Here is a 17,671-nt window from a genome sequence, read left to right as displayed (position 1 = left end):
CGATGGCAGCTACAAGTATGTCTGGTGACACACAGTAGGCTGGACCAGATTGTTAAACGATGGCAGCTACAAGTATGTCTGGTGACACACAGTAGGCTGGAACAGCTTGTTAAATGATGCCACCTACAAGTATGTCTGGTGACACACAGTAGGCTGGACCAGATTGTTAAATGATGCCACCTACAAGTATGTCTGGTGACACACAGTAGGCTGGACCAGCTTGTTAAATGATGGCAGCTACAAGTATGTCTGGTGACACACAGTAGGCTGGACCAGCTTGTTAAATGATGCCACCTACAAGTATGTCTGGTGACACACAGTAGGCTGGACCAGCTTGTTAAATGATGCCACCTACAAGTATGTCTGGTGACACACAGCAGGCTGGACCAGCTTGTTAAATGATGCCACCTACAAGTATGTCTGGTGACACACAGTAGGCTGGAACAGCTTGTTAAATGATGCCACCTACAAGTATGTCTGGTGACACACAGTAGGCTGGACCAGCTTGTTAAATGATGCCACCTACAAGTATGTCTGGTGACACACAGCAGGCTGAACCAGCTTGTTAAATGATGCCACCTACAAGTATGTCTGGTGACACACAGCAGGCTGGACCAGATTGTTAAATGATGGCAGCTACAAGTATGTCTGGTGACACACAGTACGCTGGACCAGATTGTTAAATGATGCCACCTACAAGTATGTCTGGTGACACACAGTAGGCTGGAACAGCTTGATAATTGATGCCACCTACAAGTATGTCTGGTGACACACAGTAGGCTGGACCAGATTGTTAAATGATGCCACCTACAAGTATGTCTGGTGACACACAGAAGGCTGGACCAGATTGTTAAATGATGCCACCTACAAGTATGTCTGGTGACACACAGCAGGCTGGACCAGCTTGTTAAATGATGCCACCTACAAGTATGTCTGGTGACACACAGTAGGCTGGAACAGCTTGTTAAATGATGCCACCTACAAGTATGTCTGGTGACACACAGTAGGCTGGACCAGCTTGTTAAATGATGCCACCTACAAGTATGTCTGGTGACACACAGTAGGCTGGAACAGCTTGTTAAATGATGCCAGCTACAAGTATGTCTGGTGACACACAGTAGGCTGGACCAGCTTGTTAAATGATGCCACCTACAAGTATGTCTGGTGACACATACCGCTATAAAATGGCATTTCATCACCTGATTTCAAACTCAATTTACACATGCAAGTCACATATACTTTACAATAGCTGCTGATTCAAAATCAAGTGCATTTTGAAAATATGATCTCACTTGAAAAGAATAATATGAGGAATACCACTTGGTGAATTTAGGAAGATTCAAAAGTCATTTAACAGCCAGAACTTAGGGGAGGACTCAACATCCAAGTGTTAACACTGCTCAAATATAAAGAGACATCACATCTAGTTTGTAGAAATGTGCAGGGAATGTCTGGAGAGGTGGAGGTGTATTTGAGGTTGGCAGTTCATTCAAACAGTTCAATACATACAGTAACTTAAGTCACCAAACAGACCTTGAAAGACAGTGATCGTGTGTGGTTTGTTCATGTCTCTAAGAAAATTCACTCTATGGCCTTATCACACAAAACAGACAATGAACAGTCACCAAGGTTTGCAAACACTGACACTTCAACCTGGAACAAAGCCATGTGCAGATGTACTATGGAATGTAAATTTGAACTTCAAGTTTTCCTCAGACATTAATTATATTTTTTTGTTCACACATCCGACTTAGTTCTTTTCATAATTAAGTATTATGCTAAAAGATCCACAGTGCTTCAAAAAACTTTGTTTCAACCGCCCTTCAGGTATTCTTACTCTCCCTAAAACATTCTAAACATGTCCAGGCGAACCACGGTGGTCAATCTGTAAGTTAAGATCTGTGCTGAACTCTGCCAAGGGCAGAAGGCCTGTGTACTCTACTGTCCTGTACAAGCTGAGCTAAGGGTACATGTATACAGGTGACAATGTGCAGGACTGTGTCTCTACTATCCTGTACAAGCTAAGCTAAGTGTACATGTATGACCATGACAATGTGCAGGCCTGTGTCTCCACTATCCTGTACAAGCTGAGCTAGTAAAGTGTACATGTATGCCCGTGACAATGTGCAGGCCTGTGTCTCCACTATCCTGTACAAGCTGAGCTAAGTGTACATGTATGACCATGACAATGTGCAGGCCTGTGTCTCTACTATCCTGTACAAGCTGAGCTATTAAAGAGTACATGTATGCCCGTGACAATGTGCAGGCCTGTGTCTCTACTATCCTGTACAAGCTGAGCTATTAAAGTGTACATGTATGCCCGTGACAATGTGCAGGACTGTGTCTCTACTATCCTGTACAAGCTGAGCTAAGTGTACATGTATGACCATGACAATGTGCAGGCCTGTGTCTCCACTATCCTGTACAAGCTGAGCTATTAAAGTGTACATGTATTCCCGTGACAATGTGCAGGCCTGTGTCTCCACTATCCTGTACAAGCTGAGCTATTAAAGTGTACATGTATTCCCGTGACAATGTGCAGGCCTGTGTCTCTACTATCCTGTACAAGCTGAGCTATTAAAGTGTACATGTATGCCCGTGACAATGTGCAGGCCTGTGTCTCTACTATCCTGTACAAGCTGAGCTATTAAAGTGTACATGTATGCCCGTGACAATGTGCAGGCCTGTGTCTCTACTATCCTGTACAAGCTGAGCTATTAAAGTGTACATGTATTCCCGTCACAATGTGCAGGCCTGTGTCTCCACTATCCTGTACAAGCTGAGCAATTAAAGTGTACATGTATGCCCGTGACAATGTGCAGGCCTGTGTCTCCACTATCCTGTACAAGCTGAGCTAAGTGTACATGTATGACCATGACAATGTGCAGGCCTGTGTCTCCACTATCCTGTACAAGCTGAGCTAAGTGTACATGTATGACCATGACAATGTGCAGGCCTGTGTCTCTACTATCCTGTACAAGCTGAGCTATTAAAGTGTACATGTATGCCCGTGACAATGTGCAGGCCTGTGTCTCCACTATCCTGTACAAGCTGAGCTCTTAAAGTGTACATGTATGCCCGTGACAATGTGCAGGCCTGTGTCTCTACTATCCTGTACAAGCTGAGGAATTAAAGTGTACATGTATTCCCGTGACAATGTGCAGGCCTGTGTCTCTACTATCCTGTACAAGCTGAGCTATTAAAGTGTACATGTATGCCCGTGACAATGTGCAGGCCTGTGTCTCCACTATCCTGTACAAGCTGAGCTATTAAAGTGTACATGTATTCCCGTGACAATGTGCAGGCCTGTGTCTCCACTATCCTGTACAAGCTAAGCTAAGTGTACATGTATGCCCGTGACAATGTGCGAGCCTGTGTCTCTACTATCCTGTACAAGCTGAGCTATTAAAGTGTACATGTATGCCCGTGACAATGTGCAGGCCTGTGTCTCCACTATCCTGTACAAGCTGAGCTATTAAAGTGTACATGTATGCCCGTGACAATGTGCAGGCCTGTGTCTCTACTATCCTGTACAAGCTGAGCTAAGTGTACATGTATGACCATGACAATGTGCAGGCCTGTGTCTCTACTATCCTGTACAAGCTGAGCTATTAAAGTGTACATGTATGCCCGTGACAATGTGCAGGCCTGTGTCTCTACTATCCTGTACAAGCTGAGCTAAGTGTACATGTATGACCATGACAATGTGCAGGCCTGTGTCTCTACTATCCTGTACAAGCTGAGCTAAGTGTACATGTATGACCATGACAATGTGCAGGCCTGTGTCTCTACTATCCTGTACAAGCTAAGCTAAGTGTACATGTATGACCATGACAATGTGCAGGCCTGTGTCTCTACTATCCTGTACAAGCTGAGCTATTAAAGTGTACATGTATGCCCGTGACAATGTACAGGCCTGTGTCTCCACTATCCTGTACAAGCTGAGCTAAGTGTACATGTATGACCATGACAATGTGCAGGCCTGTGTCTCCACTATCCTGTACAAGCTGAGCTAAGTGTACATGTATGACCATGACAATGTGCAGGCCTGTGTCTCTACTATCCTGTACAAGCTGAGCTATTAAAGTGTACATGTATGTCCGTGACAATGTGCAGGCCTGTGTCTCCACTATCCTGTACAAGCTGAGCTATTAAAGTGTACATGTATGCCCGTGACAATGTGCAGGCCTGTGTCTCTACTATCCTGTACAAGCTGAGCTAAGTGTACATGTATGACCATGACAATGTGCAGGCCTGTGTCTCTACTATCCTGTACAAGCTGAGCTATTAAAGTCTACATGTATGTCCGTGACAATGTGCAGGCCTGTGTCTCCACTATCCTGTACAAGCTGAGCTAAGTGTACATGTATGACCATGACAATGTGCAGGCCTGTGTCTCCACTATCCTGTACAAGCTGAGCTATTAAAGTGTACATGTATTCCCGTGACAATGTGCAGGCCTGTGTCTCTACTATCCTGTACAAGCTGAGGAATTAAAGTGTACATGTATGCCCGTGACAATGTGCAGGCCTGTGTCTCCACTATCCTGTACAAGCTGAGGAATTAAAGTGTACATGTATGCCCGTGACAATGTGCAGGCCTGTGTCTCTACTATCCTGTACAAGCTGAGCTATTAAAGTGTACATGTATGCCCGTGACAATGTGCAGGCCTGTGTCTCTACTATCCTGTACAAGCTGAGCAATTAAAGTGTACATGTATTCCCGTGACAATGTGCAGGCCTGTGTCTCTACTATCCTGTACAAGCCGAGCTATTAAAGTGTACATGTATTCCCGTGACAATGTGCAGGCCTGTGTCTCTACTATCCTGTACAAGCTGAGCAATTAAAGTGTACATGTATGCCCGTGACAATGTGCAGGCCTGTGTCTCTACTATCCTGTACAAGCTGAGCTATTAAAGTGTACATGTATTCCCGTGACAATGTGCAGGCCTGTGTCTCTACTATCCTGTACAAGCTGAGCAATTAAAGTGTACATGTATGCCCGTGACAATGTGCAGGCCTGTGTCTCTACTATCCTGTACAAGCTGAGCTAAGTGTACATGTATGACCATGACAATGTGCAGGCCTGTGTCTCTACTATCCTGTACAAGCTGAGCTAAGTGTACATGTATGACCATGACAATGTGCAGGCCTGTGTCTCTACTATACTGTACAAGCTAAGCTAAGTGTACATGTATGACCATGACAATGTGCAGGCCTGTGTCTTTACTATCCTGTACAAGCTGAGCAATTAAAGTGTACATGTATGCCCGTGACAATGTGCAGGCCTGTGTCTCCACTATCCTGTACAAGCTGAGCTATTAAAGTGTACATGTATGCCCGTGACAATGTGCAGGCCTATGTCTCCACTATCCTGTACAAGCTGAGCTATTAAAGTGTACATGTATGCCCGTGACAATGTGCAGGCCTGTGTCTCCACTATCCTGTACAAGCTGAGGAATTAAAGTGTACATGTATTCCCGTGACAATGTGCAGGCCTGTGTCTCTACTATCCTGTACAAGCTGAGCTATTAAAGTGTACATGTATGCCCGTGACAATGTGCAGGCCTGTGTCTCTACTATCCTGTACAAGCTGAGCTATTAAAGTGTACATGTATGCCCGTGACAATGTGCAGGCCTGTGTCTCCACTATCCTGTACAAGCTGAGGAATTAAAGTGTACATGTATTCCCGTGACAATGTGCAGGCCTGTGTCTCTACTATCCTGTACAAGCTGAGCAATTAAAGTGTACATGTATGCCCGTGACAATGTGCAGGCCTGTGTCTCCAATATCCTGTACAAGCTGAGCTATTAAAGTGTGCATGTATGCCCGTGACAATGTGCAGGCCTGTGTCTCCACTATCCTGTACAAGCTGAGCAATTAAAGTGTACATGTATTCCCGTGACAATGTGCAGGTATGCTTGTGACAATGTGCAGGCCTGTGTCTCTACTATTCTGTACAAGCTGAGCTAAGTGTAAATGTATTCTTGTGACAATGTGCAGGCCTGTGTCTCTACTATCCTGTACAAGCTGAGCAATTAAAGTGTACATGTATGCCCGTGACAATGTGCAGGCCTGTGTCTCCACTATCCTGTACAAGCTGAGCAATTAAAGTGTACATGTATGCCCGTGACAATGTGCAGGCCTGTGTCTCTACTATCCTGTACAAGCTGAGCTAAGTGTACATGTATGACCATGACAATGTGCAGGCCTGTGTCTCTACTATCCTGTACAAGCTGAGCTAAGTGTACATGTATGACCATGACAATGTGCAGGCCTGTGTCTCTACTATACTGTACAAGCTAAGCTAAGTGTACATGTATGACCATGACAATGTGCAGGCCTGTGTCTCTACTATCCTGTACAAGCTGAGCAATTAAAGTGTACATGTATGCCCGTGACAATGTGCAGGCCTGTGTCTCCACTATCCTGTACAAGCTGAGCTATTAAAGTGTACATGCATGCCCGTGACAATGTGCAGGCCTGTGTCTCCACTATCCTGTACAAGCTGAGCTATTAAAGTGTACATGTATGCCCGTGACAATGTGCAGGCCTGTGTCTCCACTATCCTGTACAAGCTGAGGAATTAAAGTGTACATGTATGCCCGTGACAATGTGCAGGCCTGTGTCTCTACTATCCTGTACAAGCTGAGCTATTAAAGTGTACATGTATGCCCGTGACAATGTGCAGGCCTGTGTCTCCACTATCCTGTACAAGCTGAGGAATTAAAGTGTACATGTATGCCCGTGACAATGTGCAGGCCTGTGTCTCCACTATCCTGTACAAGATGAGCAATTAAAGTGTACATGTATGCCCGTGACAATGTGCAGGCCTGTGTCTCCACTATCCTGTACAAGCTGAGCTATTAAAGTGTGCATGTATGCCCGTGACAATGTGCAGGCCTGTGTCTCCACTATCCTGTACAAGCTGAGCAATTAAAGTGTACATGTATTCCCGTGACAATGTGCAGGTATGCTTGTGACAATGTGCAGGCCTGTGTCTCTACTATTCTGTACAAGCTGAGCTAAGTGTACATGTATGACCATGACAATGTGCAGGCCTGTGTCTCTACTATACTGTACAAGCTAAGCTAAGTGTACATGTATGACCATGACAATGTGCAGGCCTGTGTCTCTACTATCCTGTACAAGCTGAGCAATTAAAGTGTACATGTATGCCCGTGACAATGTGCAGGCCTGTGTCTCCACTATCCTGTACAAGCTGAGCTATTAAAGTGTACATGTATGCCCGTGACAATGTGCAGGCCTGTGTCTCCACTATCCTGTACAAGCTGAGCTATTAAAGTGTACATGTATGCCCGTGACAATGTGCAGGCCTGTGTCTCCACTATCCTGTACAAGCTGAGCAATTAAAGTGTACATGTATTCCCGTGACAATGTGCAGGCCTGTGTCTCCACTATCCTGTACAAGCTGAGCTATTAAAGTGTACATGTATGCCCGTGACAATGTGCAGGCCTGTGTCTCTACTATCCTGTACAAGCTGAGCTATTAAAGTGTACATGTATGCCCGTGACAATGTGCAGGCCTGTGTCTCCACTATCCTGTACAAGCTGAGGAATTAAAGTGTACATGTATGCCCGTGACAATGTGCAGGCCTGTGTCTCTACTATCCTGTACAAGATGAGCAATTAAAGTGTACATGTATGCCCGTGACAATGTGCAGGCCTGTGTCTCCACTATCCTGTACAAGCTGAGCTATTAAAGTGTGCATGTATGCCCGTGACAATGTGCAGGCCTGTGTCTCCACTATCCTGTACAAGCTGAGCAATTAAAGTGTACATGTATTCCCGTGACAATGTGCAGGTATGCTTGTGACAATGTGCAGGCCTGTGTCTCTACTATTCTGTACAAGCTGAGCTAAGTGTAAATGTATTCTTGTGAAAATGTGCAGGCCTGTGTCTCTACTATCCTGTACAAGCTGAGCTAAGTGTACATGTATACTTGTGACAGTGTTCTTATTACAGCTTATTACAGCATCAATTATCCCAAACTTGGACAACTACGAAAATAAATTTTCAAATAAAACATAAATTCCACCTGGAGATTTGATTGATTTTCAATAAAACAAAAACAGTAAAAACACCTCACCCTCTAATAAAACAAACTTTCAACTGAAAATTTCTGAAAGGAAACTTTTAATTAAAAAAAATACTAGTTCCAATCCAAATCCTTAACACATCAACCGTAAATTAAATTGTACTTCAGTGTTCAGTCCTTTCACTAAAAAAAGTTATGAATCAGGTGGGTATCCAGCAGGGATAAGGTTTGTGCCACACTATGGACACAATCAATTATTGGCAATTTCACCTGTTTCTCACAAGTAATTAACACAGTGATGACCTTAACCCCACAGAGTCCATCCACTACAGGCTTGGGCCTGCTGAACAGCTGAATGGACATGTAATTAACACAGTGATGACCTTACCCCCACAGTCCATCCCCTACCCCCACAGAGTCCATCCACTACAGTCTTGGGCCTGCTGAACAGCTGAATAGACATGTAGTTAACACAGTGATGACCCTACACCCACAGTCCATCCCCTACCCCCACAGAGTCCATCCCCTACCCCACAGAGTCCATCCACTACAGGCTTGGGCCTGCTGAACAGCTGAATAGACATGTAATTAACACAGTGATGACCTTACCCCCACAGTCCATCCCCTACCCCCACAGAGTCCTTCCCCTACCCCCACAGAGTCCTTCCCCTACAGGCTTGGGCCTGCTGAACAGCTGAATGGACATGTAATTAACACAGTGATGACCTTACCCCTGCAGAGTACCCCTTACCTGGTACCTCACTTGTTTCTCACATGTAATTAACACAGTGATGACCCTACACCCACAGTCCATCCCCTACCCCCACAGAGTCCATCCCCTACCCCACAGAGTCCATCCACTACAGGCTTGGGCCTGCTGAACAGCTGAATGGACATGTAATTAACACAGTGATGACCTTACCCCCACAGAGTCCATCCCCTACCCCCACAGAGTCCTTCCCCTACCCCCACAGAGTCCATCCACTACAGGCTTGAGCCTGCTGAACAGCTGAATGGACATGTAATTAACACAGTGATGACCTTACCCCCACAGTCCATCCCCTACCCCCACAGAGTCCTTCCCCTACCCCACAGAGTCCATCCACTATAGGCTTGAGCCTGCTGAACAGCTGAATGGAGATTTCAGAGGCTTGTTGACACAAACCAACTATACACACAGGAAACACAAGGAAAAAACTTCCATCTATCTAGCCAAACAAAGTAAAGGAAACTGAAGTTCTTTGCTAAAAGATTTATTAGATATTTCCTCTAAAGTTGAGAGAAGAGGTGACCTTGTTTATTCCCATGTAATATAAGAGATATACACATTCTGGCAGCCATGCAGAGAGGCATATGTTTGCAGGAGGATCATGAACAGATACTGATATTTTCAAGAATGCAGATTCGAGGCAGTAATTGCGGAGATTTGAATAAACACTGCCACATTAACAACCAGTTTTATGAAAAAAATAACTAAATTTTAGTTTCCCAGCACAACACATTGGAACTTCGTTTCAATAGTGGTCATTGCAACTGTACCAAAATAACCCATCAGTTTTGGCTGCTACCCTTAAATACATAACTCTCAGAACTGTTGAACATTGTTCCACAAAGAAAACCTGTTGTCAGCAGAAAAAGTGAGCTTAAAAAAGGATCGAGTTTATATGACAGACAGACTGAGCTGATATTTTGCCTATGCCCACCTCATAAACTATACCAGATATTCAGAAGCAAATATTTTTTTATCTTTCTGATATAATCCTTAGACAATGTGGAACTACGATGATATCTACTACACACCAAACATGGCCTTGTAAAATTGGCAACATTGATGATCATACATGTACATATACCTACATCAATACAGAACTCTTCCTCTCAGAAATAGACCATACTACACAAAACAAAGATTCCTATTAACAGCTATTTCACTGCATCATTGCTGTGGAACAGCGGCTCTGACATTTACAAAGTTGAAGAAAGGTGATAGCTATACATGTACATTCAAGTTTTAGACCTACATAGACATACATGTATATATAAACCCACAACCATTTATAAAGCTAACTCCAGTTCTAATTTTAATTTTCAGATGGATATTCTCTCTATCCTTGTATATTCAGATGGATACTTTCTTTATCCTTGTACATTCAGATAAAACTCAGGCAGCGTGTATATATTTATTTATTTCATTGGTGTTTAACGCCGAACTCAAGAATATTTCACTTATACAATGCCGCCTAGCATTATGATGGGAGGAAACTAGGCATAGCTCTAATGGAAACCCAGGACCATCCACAGGTTGCTAACAGATGTTCCCACATACGGCTGGAGAGGAAGCCAGCATGAGCTGGACTTAAACTCACAGTAATCTCATTAGTGATAGGCTCCTTGGTCATTATGCTGTTCTAGCACCCTAACCAATTGAGCCACAGAGGCCCCTAGGCAGCATATAAGGTGAAAAAGGCATTTTAAGAAAGCAGTATCAGTTCCTGGTTTTAAGTTAACACTTTACAATACCTCACCATATTGAACATGCTCTTCTCAAAGTGGGAATTGGCAAGTGAGATCAGATCCATAAAGCTAAAAAAAAAAAAAAAAACATGTAGAAAGACCACTGGATGCTTAAACGTTTTGTCATGCGGTCAAGTCTTGATCAGTCAGACACTAGAAACAGCCAGGTGAATGAACAAGTTCTTCATCTGACTTGAGAGCCCACATACAGCTCTAACTGCACCCGCCTCGACAGCACAGAGCGTCCACTTCGGGAGCAGTAGATCCATGGTGAATTCTGGGTCGAGTCACACCAAAGACTGTAGAAGAGGATGTTGTAACTTCCTCTCTTGGTATTCAGCATGAAGGGGATAGTGCAATGATTGGTTGACCCGTATCAGTATAATGGCTCAGACATGGCGCCTTACTTGCCTTCACTAAGCCACCTCAGCACTAGATAAAAAAGCGGTGGAAATCCGTCCGCAACAAAGAGGCACATTACATGCGCTGTAAGGAATCCTTCATTGTCATATGAATGAAAAAAAATATGACATTAAACGAAAAGCACTCACTCACTCACAGCTCAAGCTCACTCACTAAATCCACACAATGTCATGGTGGCCTTAAACAGAACCGTGTAGCTTCTGCTAAACACCTAGATAATACTGTGATATATCCTCATACCTAGATGTATCTCTCAACCCTAATGATGACATGATGATCAAAACAACAGTACAGTGCGTAATGTTGACATGATCATCAAAACAACAGTAGAGTGCCTAACGTTGACATGATGATCAAACAACAGTACAGTTCGTAATGTTGACATGATAATCAAAACAACAGTACAGTGCGTAAAGTTGACATGATGATCAAACAACAGTACAGTGCGTAATGTTGACATGATCATCAAAACAACAGTAGAGTGCCTAACGTTGACATGATGATCAAACAACAGTACAGTTCGTAATGTTGACATGATAATCAAAACAACAGTACAGTGCGTAAAGTTGACATGATCAAAACAACAGTACAGTTCGTAATGTTGACATGATCATCAAAACAACAGTACAGTGCGTAAAGTTGACATGATCAAACAACAGTACAGTTCGTAATGTTGACATGATCATCAAAACAACAGTACAGTGCGTAAAGTTGACATGATCAAAACAACAGTACAGCGCGTAATGTTGACATGATGATCAAAACAACAGTACAGTGCCTAAAGTTGACATGATGATCAAACAACAGTACAGTGCGTAATGTTGACATGATGATCAAAACAACAGTAGAGTGCGTAACGTTGACATGATGATCAAAGCAACAGTACAGTGCGATATGTTGACATGATGATCAAATCAACAATACAGTGCGTAATGTTGACATGCTGATCAAAACAGTAGAGTGTGTAACGTTGACATGATGATCAAAGCAACAGTACAGTACATAATGTTGACATGATGATCAAAACAACAGTACAGTGCGTAATGTTGACATGATGATCAAAACAACAGCACAGTGCATAATGAGGACTTCTCATCATATCACCATATCTCTCCTTGATCAAAACTACACCCTTAATGTTGACTTTTAGTGATATCAACAGGTCTCATCATGATCAATATTACATTCCTAATGTTGACTTCTGGTCATATCAACATGTCCCATCATGATCAAAACAACACCCCTAACAGTGACTTCTAGTCATATCAATGTGTCTAGTGATGATCAAAACTACATCCCTAATGTTGACTTCTAGTCACAGCAACATGCCTTGTGATGATCAAAGTTACATCCCAATGATGACTTTTCATCATAGCAACATGTCTTGTGATGATCAAAACATCCCTAATGCTTCAACCTGAATCATTACCTCCAACCAGCATCATTACCCATGTGCAAAACAACGGTATCATTACCCATGTACACAATATTCTACCTCCAAACAGTATCATTACCCATAGACACATATTCTACCTCCAAACAGTATCATTACCCATAGACACATGTTCTACCTCCAAACAGTATCATTACCCATGTACACAATGTTCTACCTCCAAACAGTATCATTACCCATGTACACAATGTTCTACCTCCAAACACTATCATTACCCATAGACACATGTTCTACCTCCAAACAGTATCATTACCCATAGACACAATATTCTACCTCCAAACAGTATCATTACCCATAGACACATGTTCTACCTCCAAACAGTATCATTACCCATGTACACAATGTTCTACCTCCAAACACTATCATTACCCATAGACACATGTTCTACCTCCAAACAGTATCATTACCCATAGACACAATATTCTACCTCCAAACAGTGTCATTACCCATGCTCTACCTCCAAATAGTATCATCACCAATATACACATGTTCTACCTTCAAACAGTATCGGGGCCTCCGTGGCTCAGTCGGTTAGCGCGCTAGCGCAGCGTAATGACCCAGGAGCCTCTCACCAATGCGGTCGCTGTGAGTTCAAGTCCAGCTCAAGCTGGCTTCCTCTCCGGCCGTAAGTGGGAAGGTCTGCCAGTAACCTGCGGATGGTCGTGGGTTTCCCCCGGGCTGTGCCCGGTTTCCACCCACCATAATGCTGGCCACCATCGTATAAGTGAAATATTCTTGAGTACGGTGTAAAAACACCAATCAAAAAAAAAAAAAAAAAATCAAACAGTATCATTACCTATATACATGTGTTCTATCTCCAACAAACAGTGTCATAACAGGTCCATGTACACATATTCTACATTTTATACAGTATCATCACCTTTATATACATGCTCTACCTCCAAACAGTATCATTACCTATACAGGCCTACACATGTTTTACCTTCACACAGTATCATTACCTATATAGGCCTAAAACATGTTTTACCTTCACACAGTATCATTACCCGTGTACACAATGTTCTACCTCCAAACAGTATCATTACCTATACAGGCCTACACATGTTTTACCTTCACACAGTATTATTACCTATATAGGCCTACACATGTTTTACCTTCACACAGTATCATTACCTATACAGGCCTACACATGTTCTACATCCAAACAGTATCATTACCTATATAGGCCTACACATGTTTTACCTTCACACAGTATCATTACCTATATAGGCCTACACATGTTTTACCTTCACACAGTATCATTACCTATATAGGCCTACATATGTTTTACCTTCACACAGTATCATTACGTATACAGGCCTACACATGTTTTACCTTCACACAATATCATTACGTATACAGGCCTACACATTTTACCTTCACACAGTATCATTACCTATACAGGCCTACATATGTTTTACCTTCACACAGTATCATTACCTATACAGGCCTACACATGTTTTACCTTCACACAGTATCATTACTTATACAGGCCTACACATGTTTTACCTTCACACATAAAGGCTTCCATATGTTTTACCCTCACACAGTATTGTTTGTTAGTTTACACTCAGAGTACATGTCTACACAATAAAATACAATACAGATGAATAGTAGGCATTTAGAAATATATACAAATAGATAGTGACTGTAAGGTGAAAGTAAAGTTAATTTGGGTTAAATGTAAACATACCTAGACAAACCGATGTCTAACTAAAGTGTCAAAAAAAAAACATGACTGTCTAATGGTGATATATAATAGGCTAGTTGGATGCTAGCTAGAGGTCTGTTATACTTGTATGGTCCATTAATTGGCTTTTAAATAAACAAAGAAATGTGATGCTTTTAAGATAATGAGCTATGTTTGTTCCATTCTCAAGTTATGGATGGATTGAATATAGAGAAAGGTTAGTCCTTACAAAGTAGAGAGAAAGGTTTGTCCTTAAGAATGGATTAAATATAGAGATAGGTTAGTCCTTAAGAACAGATTGAATATAGAGAAAGGTTAGTCCTTACGAACGGACTGAATATAGAGAAAGGTTAGTCCTTACGAACGGATTGAATATAGAGAAAGGTTAGTCCTTATGAATGGATTGAATATAGAAAAAAGGTTAGTCCTTATGAATGGATTGAATAGAGAGAAAGGTTAGTCTTTACGAATGGATTGAATATAGAGAAAGGTTAGTCGTCACAAATGGATCGAATATAGAGAAAGGTTAGTCCTCATGAATGGATTGAATAGAGGAAAAGGTTAGTCCTCATGAATGGATTGAATATAGAGAAAGGTTAGTCCTTATGAATAGATTGAATATAGAAAAAGGTTAGTCCTTATAAATGGATTGAATAGAGAGAAAGGTTAGTCTTTACGAATGGATTGAATATAGAGAAAGGTTAGTCCTCACGAATGGATCGAATATACAGAAAGGTTAGTCCTCATGAATGGATTGAATATAGAAAAAGGTTAGTCCTTATAAATGGATTGAATAGAGAGAAAGGTTAGTCTTTACGAATGGATTGAATATAGAGAAAGGTTAGTCCTCACGAATGGATTGAATATAGAGAAAGGTTAGTCCTCATGAATGGACTGAATACAGAGATTACATTTTGAAAAAGATTATCATATGATTACCTGCTGTGAACAACATGTGCACAAAAAACCAATTCAATTAGATACATGTACATACAAATATGTTTTATGGTACAGAAATAATTTTTTTTTAAAAACCTAACATTGAGGAAGGTGTGTTCCCTTTTGAGTCACCATTCTTTTTTCTGTCACTTGCATTAAAATTTCTGAAAGTCCAAGATTTAATTATATGGGAACATGCGGATTAAAGAGAAGACTAGGCCATTCACTCACCTGTGTGTCCTCACTCAGATCCAGATGTCCATGTCTTCTCCCTCTGTGATTTTTCTCTCAGCTAGTTACCTCCCCACAAGATTCCCTAAATGAACATGAAAGAGTGAGGATAGAAGGAACCACTGAGGGCCAGGGGAAGTGGGGAGTTTGCTGTGTGTCACTGTTGCCCTGTTGACAGTCAACATCACATCAGCTCAAAACACCTGCTCACAAATACCAACTCACTTCCTTACCTGCCCTCCATTTACATATCCCCTTCCCCTCAGGAAAATAGCCAGGTAAATATGTCCATCATAACCAGTGCAGATGTATTATCACTGACAGCGGCATAATTAAGACTTTGACAATCATACGTATAATAACTAGTACACGTGTAATATAATTTACAGCAGTATAATTAAGACTTTGATAACCATATGTAATAACCAGTACAGGTGTAATATTACTGATGACTGCTAGGTACAAATTTGCAAATTATACGAAACAACCAGTACAGGTAACATTATTACTGACAGAGGCATATAATGCTTAGACACTTTGTCGACATTAAAGACATCAATCATCTATGGCCTGTGTGAGCTGCTGATATCTACTGAAGTGTGACAGGTGACACTGAGGTTTACAGCTCACCTGTTGTTCCCGACCCTTTGAGGGACAACTTAAGCCATAATCAACTCTTACACATACATTTTTAACTGCTTTTTCTTGAGTAAGAGCTCATGATGTTTACTGCCTTGTTTTGTCGTGTACAACTGCCATACAAGCTGCATAAATATCAAACAAACATGAATGCCAACTTACAGCCTCTGTTACAGGTTATAGCCTCCGCATGAAAATACTAGCAGGATAAGCAACCAATCTTCATACTCACAATTATTGCTGTCATTCTCAATTCTTTATCTACAAACATCAACTTAAATACAGTCAAACTATCCTTGGTTTCATTAAGTGTATGACTATTCCTGGCCACCAGGTTTCATTAATTGCATGATCACTCCCGGCCACCAGGTTTCATTGAGTGCATGACTATTTCTGTCCACCAGGTTTCATTAAGTGCATGACTATTCCTGGCCACCAGGTTTCATTAAGTGCATGACTATTCCTGGCCACCAGGTTTCAATAATTGTATGCCTATTCCTGTCTGCCAAGTTTTATTAATTGCATGACTATTTCTGGTTGTCACATTTCACTAAGTGCATGACTATTCCTATCTGCCAGGTTTCATTAAGTGCATAGACTATTCCTGGCCACCATGTTTTACTAAGTGCATGACTATTCCTGGCCACCAGGTTTCATTAAGTGCATGACTATTTCTGTCAGCCACATTTCATTAATTGCATGACTATTCCTGACCACCAGGTTTCATTAATTGCATGACTATTCCTGGCCACCAGGTTTCATTAAGTGCATTATTCCTGTCAGCCACATTTCATTAACTGCATGACTTTCCTGGCCACCAGGTTTCATTAAGTGATGACTATTCCTGTCCGCCAGGTTTCAATAGTGTATGATCATTCCCGGCCAAATATACTTCATAGTCTGCTAATAGACATTCCCGGCCAAATATACATCACAGTCTGCTAATAGACAAATATACATCACAGACAGCTGACTACTATACAACATAGCCTGCTAACTGACTAATATACTTCACAGCCTGTTAATTGACTAATATACTTCATAGGCTGCTAACTGATGTACATACTTCAATAACTGCTAACTAATATCCAATACAGCCTGCTAACATACATACATCACAGCCTGCTAACTGACTAATATACAACACTGCCTGCTAACTAACTCATATATATCACAGCCTGCTAGCTGACTAATATACAACACAGCCTGCTAACTCATATATATCACAGCCACCTAATTGACTACTATACATCACAGCCTGCTGACTAATGTTCATCACAGCCTGCTGACTAAACTACACCACAGCCTGCTAACTGACTAATCTACATCACAGCCTGCTGACTAATCTACATCACAGTGTGCTGACTAATCTACATCACAGCCTCTGACTGAATACTCTACATGGCAGCTTGCTCACTGACTAATCTACATCACAGTCTGCTAAATGACTAATCTACATTGCAGCTTGCTAAATGACTAACCTACATCGCAGTTGTTAACTGACTAATCTACATAATTGCCTGCTAACAGATTTATATGTAACATAACCACAAATAGGATAACCTTACCTGGATAGCTCGCAGTGCCTCCTTGTCTGGTAAGATGTGTGAGCCGCATCTTTTGTCACCTTGAGAATTACACAAAACAATGCTCCAGGTAAGTGGCAGGTAAAAATGGAGATCAGGCACGGTTTAAAGAGGTGTCACTTAAGGGCACCCATTG

At 41.9% G+C, this 17,671-nt stretch overlaps 1 protein-coding gene across 1 annotated transcript in view; it reads right to left on the bottom strand.

Moving 5' to 3' along the window:
* LOC135473766 (ATP-binding cassette sub-family C member 4-like) overlaps positions 1-17,671 on the bottom strand; it is a 144,871-nt gene that overhangs the window by 94,122 nt on the left and 33,078 nt on the right. The window contains exons 7-8 of the mRNA XM_064753653.1: positions 17,518-17,576; positions 15,311-15,395 (exon numbers count right to left, since the gene is read on the bottom strand). The gene's annotated coding sequence lies outside the window, so the exon portion shown is untranslated. The remainder of the gene's footprint in view (positions 1-15,310; positions 15,396-17,517; positions 17,577-17,671) is intronic.

Source organism: Liolophura sinensis, chromosome 8 (genome assembly GCF_032854445.1).
Source record: "Liolophura sinensis isolate JHLJ2023 chromosome 8, CUHK_Ljap_v2, whole genome shotgun sequence".
In the NCBI taxonomy this organism is placed as follows: Eukaryota; Metazoa; Mollusca; class Polyplacophora; order Chitonida; family Chitonidae; genus Liolophura; species Liolophura sinensis.
Note: the sequence above shows the minus strand (reverse complement) of the source record. Positions and strands in the feature narration are given on the sequence as shown.